Raw genomic sequence first — 16,377 nt, forward strand, 5'->3', positions numbered from 1 at the left:
ATTAGTGGGCAAGGGAGCAAAGCCCCTCTTAACCATCTTCACTCCCCAACTAATCTAGTGCCCAGCCACTAGCCAGTCATGCGCCCCCTGGGTTATAGTTAGAGCTCCATTACTCTATGCCAAAGAGCTGAGAAGTGGGTATACATCTTAATCTTTCTGTTCCCTTTTATAAACCAATAGGAGAAGAAACAAGAAGTCTGTTAATTTAATATTTAGTATGACATTCCCTCCTAAGTTTTTTTTTTCATTGAGGCATAAGGCCAAAACAATGACATTTGTTTACAATCTGGTTCGCAAAATATTGTGATATTCACCATAATTTTTCATAAGTTTAGTTTCAGTTTGCAGCAGTTCTGTGCAAAACTTATATGACATGTTCTGCACATTTTCTATAGCTTAATATCTACGTGAGGTTTCAACTTTGTTTATCTTGTCAAATCAAGGATAATTTTAGGCAAGAGCAATGTACCATCTCAGCGTTGGAAAAAGGACAACTGTTATAATTTAACATTGATAAATAGGTTCATGGGTGTTTACTAGGCTAAGACCACAAGAGCCTTTTTAAGCCTATCCATGCATCCCAAATCTCTGGCAAGTTCTGATACCCCTGGTAAGTGTGAGCAGGAGCATGGAAGATGAAACATTGACAAGGTGAGGCCTGGAAGAAGAACCTTTTACAGTTTGTCTGTTTCCATTAGAGACATAGGTGCCAAACCAGGGATGAATTTTCTGTTCCACATCCAACTATCCAAGTTATACTTGAATTGGGTTAGTGAGGAACACTGCTTCACATGGATGGGGAGACTGTTCCAGAGACGGGATAATCTCTGGGATGCATACCTGTCTCTCCAGCAGGTCCTATTTATATCACAGGTAAGGTTTAAGTCTTTACAATGGATAATTTTGGTGCTGTTTGCTTTGTGGATATGCAGGAGGTCCATCAGAGTGGGGTTTGACAATGCCCTTTATGTCAGGCATAGCTCTCACCTCAAAAGCCTGTAGGAGACAGAATACAGGGATAGAGCCCTGAGATGGTTTGGATAGGACATTTTACTTAAGCCCTGTATTCCTTAAGTGAAGAACCTATGCGGACCTTCCAATTGTTGGATATGCCTGTCTAGGTCCATACCAAAGCAGGCATTGTACTCAATGATAGGTCTGATGGGGTCTATATCATGAGATCAGAGCCTTAGGTAGTGGAATACCTAAAGGTTGATCTCTAAATATCAAAGTGTAAAAATCTCAAAACGGTCATTTCCACACAGGGAAACAATTGTTTGGCCGTTACGTGGATTATGCCCTTTTTACAATGTAGAGCAATCTCAGAGTTGGTAAATTTAGTTAGGGTTGTGCACCCCACATCGGTGGGTGTGGAAGGGGTGAAGCTCCCTGCTTGATTTCTGTTTAAAACTTTTTTTTTACTTTGGCCAACAACATTGATTCCCTGTGTGGAAACAGCTGTTCACAATTTTTACTCTTCGATATTTAGAGATCGACCTTTAGGTATTTGACTATCTATGGTTTCGATCTCATAATATAGACCCATCTGATGAATGCTGAGTACAGTGGAGCAATGACTTCCTTGGACTTAGATTCCATATCTTTGTTTATAAGTTGCACAACATAGAAGGATTTCTTCACTACTGTAGACGCATGATGATCAAAGGCTAGATTACTATCTATGTGTGTTCCTAAGTCCATGACTATTCGGTCAGCTCTTAGGGGTGTGTTGTCAATATGATAGTTACCATGGGTGGATGACTTCCTGAAGGATATTATTATGCATTTCTTGTCATTTAGTTTTAGTCCATGGCTCTGACACCAGTTATTTGTCTATGTCAGCCCCTCCTGTAGAACATTTGTGTCAGTGTGAGATTCAATGACAGCTTCTAATTTGCAATCATCTGCAAATTTAGTCAGCCAGAGACCAATGACATTAACCTTGACTTCAGAGAAGTAAATGCCAAAAAGGAGCGTCCAAGGACTGATCCCTGAGGGACTCCACTTGTGATTGGCCTCTTTGTGGATGTGGACTCTCCAGTTCTAACTTCCTGGGTCCTGTCTGTGAGTCAGTTGGCTATCCACCGGGTGACATACAGGTTTGTACCTAACCTCTTGAGTTTGTCAACAATGCCGGAGTGGGGTATTGGGTCAAATGCCTTGGCCAGGTCAAGGTAGGCAATGTGAACCATTTTGCGCTGATCCATTGCTTTGGTGACCTTCTCAAAGAAGTCCACCTGGTTGAGTAGGCATGATCTGCCCTTACATAAGGTGTCTTGAAAAACAAAGAGGTTATTACTGAGAGATAGATAGGGTGTTAATAAGAAAATACATTTCTAGTCTGGAAGAGATGGTTGATTGAACTATGTAATGTGAGTAGTTCCACTGAATATGAGGAAGTTAGACTGAGAGTAAGTAGAAAAGAAATAATTTGTTACTGATTGTATCTGATGTCAATTTTCATTCATTTCTGAGCTATGATACAGAATCAGATTTGCCTAGATATGGTCAGGCCTTGCTGTGCCTAATAATGGTGGCTGGCAAAACAGCAATTACTAGCAAATGGAAATGGAAATCTAAACCAACTATACTGGAAGTAGTTAAAATAGTTACAGAGATAAATCGACTTGAATTAAGATCTTTGGAAAAGGGTAGAAGCAAACTACATAAAAAATGGGAATTGTGGGAACAATACAGGGTCTATATATCATGAGATCAACAGCTGAAAATGTCGACTCACCTTCCAATGGAAAGAAATCAGAAGGCAAACAAACAACACCACATAAAAACAAACATATTTAACTGGGGGGGCTTTGCCACCCACACCTCCCACCATGAGGGGCTGTGCCCCCCACACTCCCCCAACTAAATATTCTAACTCTGAGACCGCACTACAGTCGGGGAAAGGGCAGGTGTAACACAACGGCCAACTGATTTCTTTCCCTTGGAAAGAAATCGGTGATTTGGCCGTTCGACAAACTTGGAGTTTAACATTTCCATGATTACAAAAGGTAAGTCGACATTTTCAGCTGTCGATCTCATGATATAGACCCAGAACACATACAAGGGAGGAATGAGGTCTAAAAGGCGACAGGACTTATATGAGCTATGTTATGTTTGAGTGAGAAAGATTGGATAGATGATAAGTGATGTACAATGTTTGCAACTGAGATTGTGTCATTATGGTTTGTGATGTAAAATTCTTGTGACTAGGATTGTGTCAATGTGGTTTGTTTTCATTTATATAAATGTATGATTGCCTATGTAGTAAGTGATGACTTAATAAAGATGTTTCTTGTTTAAAGAAAGGCAGGAAATGAATAATTTATGTAATATCGCTTAGGTTATATGATATATAGCAATGTATATGAAGTATAATGTTTGCTATGTTAATAGAGTTTGATTACTTTTATATGAATGTAAATTTGCCTGTTGCACAAGTTATAATTCAATAAAGGTGTTTGAAAAAAAAAAACAAAAAAAAAAAAGCAAACAAAAAAAACAATTGGGTTTGGATCCGACCATTGGATCTGACCTGGCCGCTTTTTACAGCTTGTGGATATTCTAAATTCTTAAGCTCCTCCCTTACTCACAATACTGTAGTCCCCTACCATACTTCAGATCTTGTTTGCTGCCTTCACGTACAGACGTGATCACTGTTAGCTCTCAAGCTTTAGAATGATTTCTTGTCAGATAAGTAAACAGATTATCTCTGTCTCTAGCTTTGCCCCTTTTTTCTTTATAGCTGTTTTATTCCTCCCTTATCCTACAATACTTAGTGTAAGTTTACTTACCATTGTTGGTACTTCCTCTGTTTCACCTATACCCTTGTGGTAACTTCTTTAATTACCATTGTTGGTCATTTTTCCCTTTCCTTTTTATTTTCAAAAAAAAGTTTATATTTAGATAGTGTTAAACATTTTTTTTAGGATGGCTGAAACACCTTTAGCTTTAAAAAGTGCAAAGATTATGGGCATAAGATCTGTCTGTCTGACGCTCATGTTTCTTGGGTTTATTTTTTTGGCCCAGCACACTTAAAGGTGTCATGTAATATTTGTAAAGTTTTCAATCCACAGGCCTTAACTGATCAGGAAAATAAACTGATTTTGAAAGGTCTGCTGCCTAAGACCTTTCTGAATTTTTATCTGGAGCTCAAACCTCAAACCCAGACTAAAAGGAGTCCAGAAAGCATCCATCAGACCCTTCTGGATCTTCTACTCCACCTTCTGATATGACCACGGAGCCAGCCCACAAAATTTTGGATCTAAAGACTAAAGCGTTGTATACATCTGTCTCAGATACCGAATCTGCTTCATCGGATCAGATACTTTCAGAGCTGAAACAGCTGCCTAGACCCAGTATGCATCCTCTCTAGACCCGCTTCACTCCCAGCTACCATCATCCATTTTAGAGAAACGTCACCATTCTATGTCCCCTTCAATGTCCTCTTCTTCTCATTCTTCCAGGAGTCTGATGGAAGCAGATGTGGATAGAATGATGAGGAAGTTTCTCCCGGTTCCTACCCCTTCTGTTCCAGAGACTTTTTCCAGTACTATTACACCCCTGATGGCTCCTCTGATCCGACCTTTGGCTTTGGAGCCCTTGGGTCCTAGTTTTCCAGGACTATCTATAGTGCATCTGAAGATTATTGCATCTCCTGCTCTGATACGTCTCTGAGTGGAATGGTTCTGAGTGTGTTGGAGCCAGATGACTCTCAGTGCAGTAGCATCATTGCCGGGTCCAAGGTGTTAGAGTTGACTCCAAAGTTGTTGGCACCATCTCTGCCCCTTGAAGCCTCAACACTGGACAGCTTGACTCTAACCTCTGCCTTGGGTGCACTGCCTTCGGGTCAGAGGGAGCTGACAGTCTGGAAGCATGTCTTCTCAACTCTGTTAGCCTTCTTCTCCTTACAGCATTCCACATTTGAGGTGATAGAGAAAGTGTTCTCTTCTTCTAGAGGACAGATGATTCTATCCCCCTCCGATCTTCCTTCTGAATCCCATATGTCTTTGTGCCTTGAACCTCAATACTCTACTCCATAAGGACAGCCAGCCCAAAGTATCCAGTTTAGCCAGCAGGGTATACTTATATCTTCTGATACTTCTCTGGAGCATCCCATTGAAGAAGTCCCTAGAAAGAGAAAGTGCAAGAGAAGGCACTTAAACTATCTTCAATAGTTGGTAACAGAAGATACAGATTTTGATGAGGGAAAGGTTCCCCAAGATCACCACCTGATGACATCTCCTTTACAGACATCTTAGAGATCCTCAAGCGAGGGGGTGGTTAGTCTACCAATAACATTCCCAAGAGGAATCAATATTCCTGAAAGCCTTTGTGTCTGCCCATCTACATCCTGGGTGACTTCACCCACCAATAAGCTCATTGATTTGATCTCTAGGTGGCATGGAAGGAACATGACATTATTGAGTCGATCTCCAAGATACAAGACAGGATACTGGCACCAACAAAAGAAAGAGAATTCTGAAGCAAAGGAGTACCAGTAGATGCCATGTTTGTACCAGTAGCCAGAAAAAAGTAACTCACAGAAGAGAGCTCATCTGTCCATCCCCTAACATGGAGTCCAGGGCTTTGGACAGATTTGAGAAGCATGTATATGTGTCAGTGACCTTTGCACTCAGGTTGTTAAATTATTTCGAGCACTTCATCACACTTTAGAGGGAATTGATTAAAGAACTTTCCAAATCTCTCTTTGGGACCATTACTTCTGAGGCACAGAGATCTATCATCTCACAGTTGGCTACCCAACAATCCATCTCAAATTCAGCCATGATGCTCATTTCACATACAGCTGAAGGTACCTCAAGGGTGGTGGGTTCAGGCATTTCCATTAGGAGACCTGCTTGGATGCACCTGTGTGATTTCGCAAAGCCCTTCAAGTCCTCCTTCATCAATGCACTTTTTGACAGAAGTTCTTTTTTTTTACCCTAAAGTTAAAGACACAATCTCCAGGACTGAGTAAGATGGTAAGATCCTCTCTGCAGTGGGCATATGTTCTTTGACTCCTTAAAAAACCTTCTCTAGGAATAAATGAGATGGTCAAAAAATGTGGTTCAGAAAATTCCCAGGGTCCTTTCCGTGATCCACGTGGAGATAGTTCCTCCAGGGGCAGAGGGGGAAACTATAATGGAAGATGCAACCTGCACAGCAGAGGAGGCCTGCAGAACCAGGAGTCAAGAGATATTTTATATGACAGACCCTACCAGCACTCCTGAAAGGAAGCCCGATTGTCCACCGCTGAAGGCAGTCAGGGGTTGAACAGGCTAGACATAATAAAAGATACATGGGTGCAGAGGATTTTTTCCAGAGGTTATATAATACCCTTTTCCCCACTCCACCCCACCCCCTTTAACAGGAAACAAAATTCTCAATGATCCACCTAGTCAGAGGAAAGCAGCAGCTCTAGAAATAAAAAAGCTGGTAGAAAAAATAGTCATCCAAGAGGTCCCTCCAGACTAGAATGAGTCCAGAACTTACTCAAGATTCTTTTTAATGCCAAAGAAAACAGGGGACCGGAGACCACCTTCCAATGGAAATAAATCAGAAGGCAAACAAACAACACTACATAAAAACAAACATATTTAACTGGGGGAGGCTTTGCCACCCACACCTCCCACCATGAGGGGCTGTGCCCCCCACACCTCCCCCAACTAAATATTCTAACTCTGAGACCGCACTACAGTCGGGGAAAGGGCAGGTGTAACACAACGGCCAACTGATTTCTTTCCCTTGGAAAGAAATCGGTGATTTCTTTCCAAGGGACAAACTTGGAGTTCGACATTTCCATGTTTACAAAAGGTAAGTCGACATTTTCAGCTGTCGATCTCATGATATAGACCCACAACACATACAAGGGAGGTCTAAAAGGCGAAAGGACTTATATGAGCTATGTTATGTTTGAGTGAGAAAGATTGGATAGATGATAAGTGATGTACAATGTTTGCAACTGAGATTGTGTCATTATGGTTTGTGATGTAAAATTCTTGTGACTAGGATTGTGTCAATGTGGTTTGTTTTCATTTATATAAATGTATGATTGCCTATGTAGTAAGTTATGACTTAATAAAGATGTTTCTTGTTTAAAAAAAGGCAGGAAATGAATAATTTATGTAATATCACTTAGGTTATATGATATATAGCAATATATATGAAGTATAATGTTTGCTATGTTAATAGAGTTTGATTACTTTTATATGAATGTAAATTTGCCTGTGTCACAAGTTATAATTCAATAAAGGTGTTTGAAAAAAAAAACAAAAAAAAAAAAAAGCAAACAAAAAAACAATTGGGTTTGGATCCGACCTTTGGATCTGACCTGGCCGCTTTTTACAGCTTGTGAATATTCGAAATTCTTAAGCTCCTCCCTTACTCACAATACTGTAGTCCCCTACCATACTTCAGATCTTGTTTTCAGCCTTCACGTACAGATGTGATCACTGTTAGCTCTCAAGCTTTAGAGTGATTTCTTGTCAGATAAGTAAACAGATTATCTCTGTCTCTAGCTTTGCCCCTTTTTTCTTTATAGCTGTTTTATTCCTCCCTTATCCTACACTTACTTAGTGTAAGTTTACTTACCATTGTTGGTACTTCCTCTGTTTCACCTATACCCTTGTGGTAACTTCTTTAATTACCATCGTTGGTAATTTTTCCCTTTCCTTTTTATTTTCAAAAAAAAAAATGAAAAAAAGTTTATATGTAGATAGTGTTAAACATTTTTTTTAGGATGGCTGAAACACCTTTAGCTTTAAAAAGTGCAAAGATTATGGGCATAAGATCTGTCTGTCTGATGCTCATGTTTCTTGGGTTTATTTTTTTGGCCCAGCACACTTAAAGGTGTCATGTAATATTTGTAAAGCTTTCAATCCACAGGCCTTAACTGATCAGGAAAATAAACTGATTTTGAAAGGTCTGCTGCCTAAGACCTTTCTGAATTTTTATCTGGAGCTCAAACCTCAAACCCAGACAAAAAGGAGTCCAGAAAGCATCCATCAGACCCTTCTGGATCCTCTACTCCACCTTCTGATCTGACCATGGAACCAGCCCACAAAATTTTGGATCTAAAGACTAAAGCGTTGTATACATCTGTCTCAGATACCGAATCTGCTTCATCGGATCAGATACTTTCAGAGCTGAAACAGCTGCCTAGACCCAGTATGCATCCTCTCTAGACCCGCTTCACTCCCAGCTACCATCATCCATTTTAGAGAAATGTCACCATTCTATGTCCCCTTCAGTGTCATCTTCTTCTCATTCTTCCAGGAGCCTGATGGAAGCAGATGTGGATAGAATGATGAGGAAGTTTCTCCCGGTTCCTACCCCTTCTGTTCCAGAGACTTTTTCCAGTACTATTACACCCCTGATGGCTCCTCTGATCTGACCTTTGGCTTTGGAGCCCTTGGGTCCTAGTTTTCCAGGACCATCTATAGTGCATCTGAAGATTATTGCATCTCCTGCTCTGATACGTCTCTGAGTGGAACGGTTCTGAGTGTGTTGGAGCCAGATGACTCTCAGAGGAGTAGCATCATTGCCGGGTCCAAGGTGTTAGAGTTGACTCCAAAGTTGTTGGCACCATCTCTGCCCCTTGAAGCCTCAACACTGGACAGCTTGACTCCAACCTCTGCCTTGGGTGCACTGCCTTCGGGTCAGAGGGAGCTGACAGTCTGGAAGCATGTCTTCTCAACTCTGTTAGCCTCCTTCTCCTTAGAGCATTCCACATTTGAGGTGATAGAGAAAGTGTTCTCTTCTTCTAGAGGACAGATGATTCTATCCCCCTTCGATCTTCCTTCTGAATCCCATATGTCTTTGTGCCTTGAGCCTCAGTACTCTACTCCATAAGGACAGCCAGCCCAAAGTATCCAGTTTAGCCAGCAGGGTATACTTATATCTTCTGATACTTCTCTGGAGCATCCCATTGAAGAAGTCCCTAGAAAGAGAAAGTGCAAGAGTAGGCACTTAAACTATCTTCAATAGTCGGTAACAGAAGATACAGATTTTGATGAGGTAAAGGTTCCTCAAGATCACCACCTGATGACATCTCCTTTACAGACATCTTAGAGATCCTCAAGTGAGGGGGTGGTTAGTCTACCGATAACATTCCCAAGAGGAATCAATATTCCTGAAAGCCTTTGTGTCTGCCCATCTACATCCTGGGTGACTTCACCCACCAATAAGCTCATTGATTTGATCTCTAGGTGGCATGGAAGGAACCTGACTTTATTGAGTCGATCTCCAAGATACAAGACAGGATACTGGCACCAACAAAAGGAAGAGAATTCTGAAGCAAAGGAGTACAAGTAGATGCCATGTTTGTACCAGTAGCCACCAAAAAGTAACTCACAGAAGAGAGCTCATCTGTCCATCCCCTAACATGGAGACCAGGGCTTTGGACAGATTTGAAAGCTTTATGTATATGTGTCAGTGACCTTTGCACTCAGGTTGTTAAATTATTTCGAGCACTTCATCACACTTTAGAGGGAATTGATTAAAGAACTTTCCAAATCTCTCTTTGGGACCATTACTTCTGAGGCACAGAGATCTATCATCTCACAGTTGGCTACCCAACAATCCATCTCAAATTCAGCCATGATGCTCATTTCACATACAGCTGAAGGTACCTCATGGGTGGTGGGTTCAGGCATTTCCATTAGGAGACCTGCTTGGATGCACCTGTGTGATTTCACAAAGCCCTTCAAGTCCTCCTTCATCAATGCACTTTTTGACAGAAGTTCTTTTTTTTACCCTAAAGTTAAAGACACAATTTCCAGGACTGAGTAAGATGGTAAGATCTTCTCTGCAGTGGGCATATGTTCTTTGACTCCTTAAAAAACCTTCTCTAGGAATAAATGAGGTGGTCAAAAAATGTGGTTCAGAAAATTCCCAGGGTCCTTTCCGTGATCCACGTGGAGATAGTTCCTCCAAGGGCAGAGGGGGAAACTATAATGGAAGATGCAACCTGCACAGCAGAGGAGGCCTGCATAACCAGGAGTCAAGAGATATTTTATATGACAGACCCTACCAGCACTCCTGAAAGGAAGCCCAATTGTCCACCGTTGGAGGCAGTCAGGGGTTGAACAGGCTAGACATTATAAAAGATACATGGGTGCAGAGGATTATTTCCAGAGGTTATATAATACCCTTTTCACCATTCCACCCCACCCCCTTTAACAGGAAACAAAATTCCCAATGATCCACCTAGTCGGAGGAAAGCAGCAGCTCTAGAAATAAAAAAGCTGGTAGAAACAATAGTCATCCAAGAGGTCCCTCCAGACTAGAATGAGTGCAGAACTTACTCAAGATTCTTTTTAATGCCAAAGAAAACAGGGGACCGGAGACCAATTTTGGATCTCAGCAATCTGAACAAATCAGTTCAGTATAGAAAGTTCGGAATGGTCACGGTTCAGTCCATTTTGCTTTTCCTAAACAAGGACTACTGGATATGCTCAATAGATTTTCAGGATGCATACTATCACATAAAAATGAACGGACAATCCAGGACATACCTACACTTCTGGCTAGGAGCCAGTCATTGCCAATTTAGAACCCTGCACTTTAGCCTCAACACAGCCCCTAGGGTGTTCACCAAATGCATGGCAGTAGTAGCAGCTCACTTGAGACTGCAGCGATTCTGAATGTCTCCCTACTTGGACGGTGGGCTCAAAACTTCTCAGACCAGGTATCTTCTGATAAAAGCATGAGAATATATACTCATCTAGGAGTTATCATCAATCACTTGTAGAACCAAAAGGCAAGAAGCAAACCACAAAATGTGAAAAGTCTGGCAGATCAGGTTCCAACTAGCACAGAATCCAAAGCACAATGATGTAAAACAAAAGTTTTTAATGTAGAAAAAATATAAAAGATGCAAGCTCTTTCATTTAAAACAGTGTCAACTTCTTCAGACAAAGCTGTAGAACAAGGCAAACATTTAAATAATACGCAGATGCATCTAATTGGGCACAGGGAAACAACTAGCACAAACCTGACTTAAAAATGAATCCTTTAGTCTCACAATGCATACTGTTGAATGTGTGTTAAAATACAATATTTAAAAACATTATATTTAAACCAAAACCTTGTCAAATAAGAATGTTATTTTGACACACTAAAATTCCAATGTTTGCACTTTGAAACTTAATGTTTGTGAAGGTGTTATTAGCAACTTACTCTGAGGAACAATCAAAATGCATATTACTTTGCTTCTTGCAATTTTCTTTCTTTCCAGGGCCTTAAGCTTTAAGACAGGAGAGATAGAAGTTCTGTCATTAATGCCTGGCCATTTATCTGCAGGTAGCAAAACCTGAAGCCATGTTTACTATAAATAACATTGAATATAACATCAAGGGGAGATATAATTGTTCTTCGAAGGCAGTGGTCTATATTGCTTTATCTGGCCATTGTTCTGTTTTCTATACAGGAAAAACTGAGAGAAAGTTTGCCAGTAGGATTTACATTCATGAGAATACAGACCACAATTTTAAGTTCATGACCATAGACCATGATGACATTAGTGATAAAAAGCCAAGGGGAGTACTGTTAGAACTAATGGAACTTAGATGGCAGATTTTGCTGCATGCAGATAAATGGCCCAAAGCCATAGTGACCAGGGATACTTTCCAAATTGGGTGGAGGGAGCACTTCTTGGGAAAAACAGTCCAAGGCACCTGGTCCCCTGAAGAGGTCAACATGCATATCAATGTTTTGGAAATGACAGCAGTATTCCTAGCATTGCAGACTTTTCAAGACACTCTCCCTTCTGGGACTATTGCATTTCAGACAAGCAATATGTCAGTAGTATGACACATCAACAAACAAGAAGGAACCAGATCTCACTCCTGTGTCGAGAAGCTCTCAGATTGTGGCAATGGGCAATCTCATCCTGTCGATTACTGATAGCAATGCACATTCTGAGGAAATCCAACATGATAGCACACAAGATAAGCAGGTCCATTTTATTGCCTCTTGAGTGGTCTCTCAACATGAAAGTTGTGGAAAAGATATTCTGCCAATGCGGCCAACTTTGCTGCAACTTCTTTGCATCCTCCCTTTACAACAAATACAGCAGTTTCTTTGCTTTGTTGCCCCCACTTGGGGAATCACCAAGAAATGCTCTCTTCCCTGGTCTCCTTTATGCTTACCCCCCCCCCCCGACTCCTCTAATCCCCAACTTTCTCCAGAATGCATCTTGATTGAAGAGCACAGTCAGCCTCATTGCACCTTATTGGCCTCGTCATATCTAGTTCCCCTTTCTTTGGCCTCATCTAGTTCACCCACCATGGATTCTGGATCCAATTCCAGACCTCCTGTCTCATCCAACAGGCATGATTCACCCGGACATTTCAGGCCTAAAGTTGACCGTATAGTTTCTCATCTTCCATTAATGGCCAGACAGCCAAGGATCTCCTCTCCTGTAAATTGCATTCTTTTGTCTTCCCATAGAGATTTGCTTTTTGGGCACAACAAATAGACACTGATCCTTTTTAAACACCAGTACCTAAAATTGTTGAGTTTTTGGCTGTAAGTTTTAATGAAGGGGCATGCTCCTAGACTGTTAAAGTTCAGCTAGCTGCCATTTATAATTTCCACAAAGGAGTAAATAATTGCTCCTTAGCTTCTTCAAAACTTTGCAAAGCCTTTATAGGGAAACTTTCTTCTTAGACTCCCTTTTAAAGGTCCAACTGCACCATGGGATTTGAATTTAGTTTTACAAGCTTTAACTCATTCCCCATTTGAACCATCAGCAAAGTGTGAAATAAATTTTTTTACCTGAAAAACTGTCTTTTTAGTAGCCATAACCTCTGTTTGTAGAGTCGCTAAACTTCAGGGCTTGTCTTCTAAGCCTCCTTATTTAATTTTCCATAAAGATAGCATAGCATTATGAACCAACCTCTCCTTTCTTCCTAAGGTGGTGTCAGAATCCAACATAAATCAATCTATTACTTTTCCAGATTTCTTTCCAAATTTCACAAACAAAGGAGAATGCATGTTACATTTGTTGGATGATCACAGATAGTTACATTTCTATTTGCACAGAACAAAGAATTTCAGAAAAACATATCAATTATTTGTTTCCTTTGTGGAATCAAAATTGGGCAAGCCAGTTACCAAAGTAACTTTAGCCAAATGGTTAATGGATTGCATTTCCTTTGTCTATAACAAATTGGATTTGTAATTGTAAAATCCTTTAAGAGCCCATTCAACCAGGTCCATGGCAGCTTCAACAGTATTTTTAAACAGGTCTTCCATGGACGATAACTGTGCGACTGCAACTTGGGCTAATCCTCATACTTTTATTACTCATTGCAAATTGGATCTGGTCTTGAGGGGAAGAGCAGCCTTTGGCTCAGCATTGCTCAGGAATATCCTTACTTAGAGTTCTCCCAGGATTCAGATAGGTGGGGACTCTGTCTCAATTGCTGAGGAATGAATGAAAATTGACATCAGATAAATAAGTTATGTACCCACCATAGCGTTCCACCTGTGTTTTCCATTTTCATTCTTCTGCAACTTCCTTCTATCCAACTCCCTACCGCTTGGTTTGTGACTTCTGAAAGAATGAGAAGATAAGGGAAGCAATGTTCCTGCCTTTGAGCTGCAGGTATTGCTTTCTCATCTTTGTGCTGTTCATTTTTTCTTTGAAGCTATAAGGCCAGCAAACAAGATCTGAAGTATGGTTGGGGACTAGAGCATTATGGATAAGAGAGGAGCTCAAGAGTTTCCAGTATCCAAGAGCTGTAAAAAAGCACCCGAGTCAGATCCGAGGGTTGGATCCAAACCCAATTGCTGAGGAAGAATGAAAATGAACAACACTGACAAGTACATAACTTCTTTTTCATGATTTGCTTAACATACTACATGTTTTGGCTATCCAGGGGAGGAGGATTAACATAGCCATTTATTAGTTAAATTTGTTTTTGACTGTTTTGAAGGTGAGTTGATACTGGTACTGCCTGACATAGAAAGGAATATAATTCCAAATTTTTGGAGACATAGGTTGAGGAAAGAGTCACCAAATTAACTGTTGGATTTGGTGATTTGTTCAAGAAGTTGTAGATTGAAGTGTTCCAAATGTAGTGTAAGAGTGAATGAGGTTATAAAGTGATGGATATTTGTGGGCTGGTTAAGATGGGTGTGGAGTAAAGGAGTGTGGGCCACAGGAGGGAAGAGGCAATGTGTTTCCTGGCAGAAATGGTCAGATCAGGAAAGGTTTAGATCTGTAGAGGGCACCTAAATTTTGATGTGCTTTTTTATTGTATGCTGAATGAGGAGGGTTAATTTCAGATTCTCATCTATGTGTACACCTAGTAGTTTGGTGTATGGGACAAGCACAATTGTTGCATTGTTTGTAGAAGTAATAGAGAAAGATTTTTTTTCAATATTCAGTTGTTTAGGAGTGAAAATAATGTCTTAATCTTTAGGGGTGTGGGATTTGGCTAGAAAGGACTCTGCTGAGATGACTGTGTCTTGAGTTATGTTTTGCAGACTTCTAGATTTTTCGCTGAGCAGATTAGAGTGGAACCATCAGCATATTGAATTATAGTAGCATTCTTGGTTGTTATGCTAAGGTCATTCAGGAAAATGTTGAAGAGTGTGGGGCCAAGGATGGAATCTTCGAAAACTTTAACAGTTACAGAAAGAAAAGTGTAGAGATTGTTTTGGCACCTAATGAATTGTGATCTATCAGACGTAGCTATGGAACCAAGTCAAAGCATGATTTTTAAGTCCTACATAACATAGTTTTTGAAAGATAATGCAATGAGGATGGTGTCAAAGGCTTTTAAAAGGTCAAGAAAAAGAGCAGATAAGAATATTACCTGCATTTCTACTTGTAATGACAGTATTAAAGATATTTAAGAACGTGACATTGAACTAAGATATGGCACCATCTAAGGGAAGATGTTTATGGTTATTGCGGTTAACTTTAAGCATTAGGGTTTGTGAATATATTGCATTAGCCACTTAGATAATCTGGCAGGGTGCCTGGGGACACAAATTTATCAGGTGCCGACCCCCTTCTCTCTATTTTTATTGAAGTGATTAAGTTCAGATATCATTTGTAACAGCCTGTATACATTTATAAAGTTGACAGGGCTGTTTGAGGAGACGGAGAACAAACTAATGTTAACAATACCAAGTATAATTTTTTTTCATGTTGGAGGTTGGAAGAGACCTAGTTGAAAAATGATTCTGCACTGTTGATGTTTTTGCCTGGTATGGTATAGATTCATAGGTAAGTTCTAGGCTAGCTGCCATTTGAGGCCACATTAAGCATAGCCAGTTTTTCTTCCAATGGTGAGAATAAAATATTCCACCTAGTGTTTGTGTGGCAAACACCTTAACCATTATACCAACCCGCAGCTCTTAACAAAACCTGACAAGTGTTAAATTCTTTCTTTTACATAGCAGAGGATGGTTCCTATCCATTGACATCTGGGATATGGGCTCAGTACTCTTCCATTGTGCCCCTCAGATGTCTCTGCCTATTATATTTAGGGAGTTATGTTGGTTTACTTGGAAGGAGTAATGAGGATTTCAGCATTGCTGAATTGGATGGGGGTGTAAGGAGTAATAAGGATTTCAGCATTGCTGAATTGGATTGGGGTGTAAGGAGTAATGAGGATTTAGCATTGCTGAAATGGATGGGATTGTAAGGAGTAATGAGGATTTCAGCATTGCTGAACTGGATTGTGATGTAAGGAGTAATGAGGATTTCAGCATTGCTGAACTGGATGGTGGTGTAAGGAGTAATGAGGATTTCAGCATTGCTGAATTGGGTGGTGGTGTAAGGAGTAATGAGGATTTCAGCATTGCTGAAATGGATGGGGGTGTGGGAGTAATGAAGATTTCAGCATCGCTGAATTTGATGTGGGTGCAAGGTGTAAGGACTAATGAGGATTTTAGCATTGCTGAACTGGATGGGGGTGTAAGGAGTAATGAGGATTTCAGCATTGTTGAAATGGATGGGGGTGTAAGAATTAAGAGGATTTCAGCATTGCTGAATTGGATGGTGGTGTAAGGAGTAATGAGGATTTCAGCATTGCTGAACTGGAAGGGGGTGTAAGGGGAGGGAGTTGGGAGGAGAGTGTTTTTATAAACAGTGCCCAACTCCTCCTGATCTTTTATTTATTTATTTTTTTTATTTGATCTTAAAATGATATAGCCTGGGAGAAGGTTTTTGTTATCTTTTATTTCTGGTTTTAGCCATGTTTCTGTAACTGTAACTATATCTGGGGAGTGTAAGATTAGTCATGCATGGAGCTCTGCTGTTTTATTACAGATATTTCTGATGTTACTGTGACAGATATGCAGAGTGTTTCTGAAGGTAAGTAGTTAAGATAGAAGTTTGGGGGACTCATGAGTTCT

At 40.4% G+C, this 16,377-nt stretch overlaps 1 protein-coding gene across 1 annotated transcript in view; it reads left to right on the forward strand.

Moving 5' to 3' along the window:
* Window positions 1-16,377, forward strand: part of WDR17 (WD repeat domain 17) — a 1,021,977-nt gene that overhangs the window by 459,321 nt on the left and 546,279 nt on the right. The gene's annotated exons all lie outside the window — the stretch shown is intronic.

Source organism: Protopterus annectens, chromosome 2.part1 (genome assembly GCF_019279795.1).
Source record: "Protopterus annectens isolate FY-2018-M chromosome 2.part1, PAN1.0, whole genome shotgun sequence".
NCBI classification, from domain to species: domain Eukaryota; kingdom Metazoa; phylum Chordata; order Ceratodontiformes; family Protopteridae; genus Protopterus; species Protopterus annectens.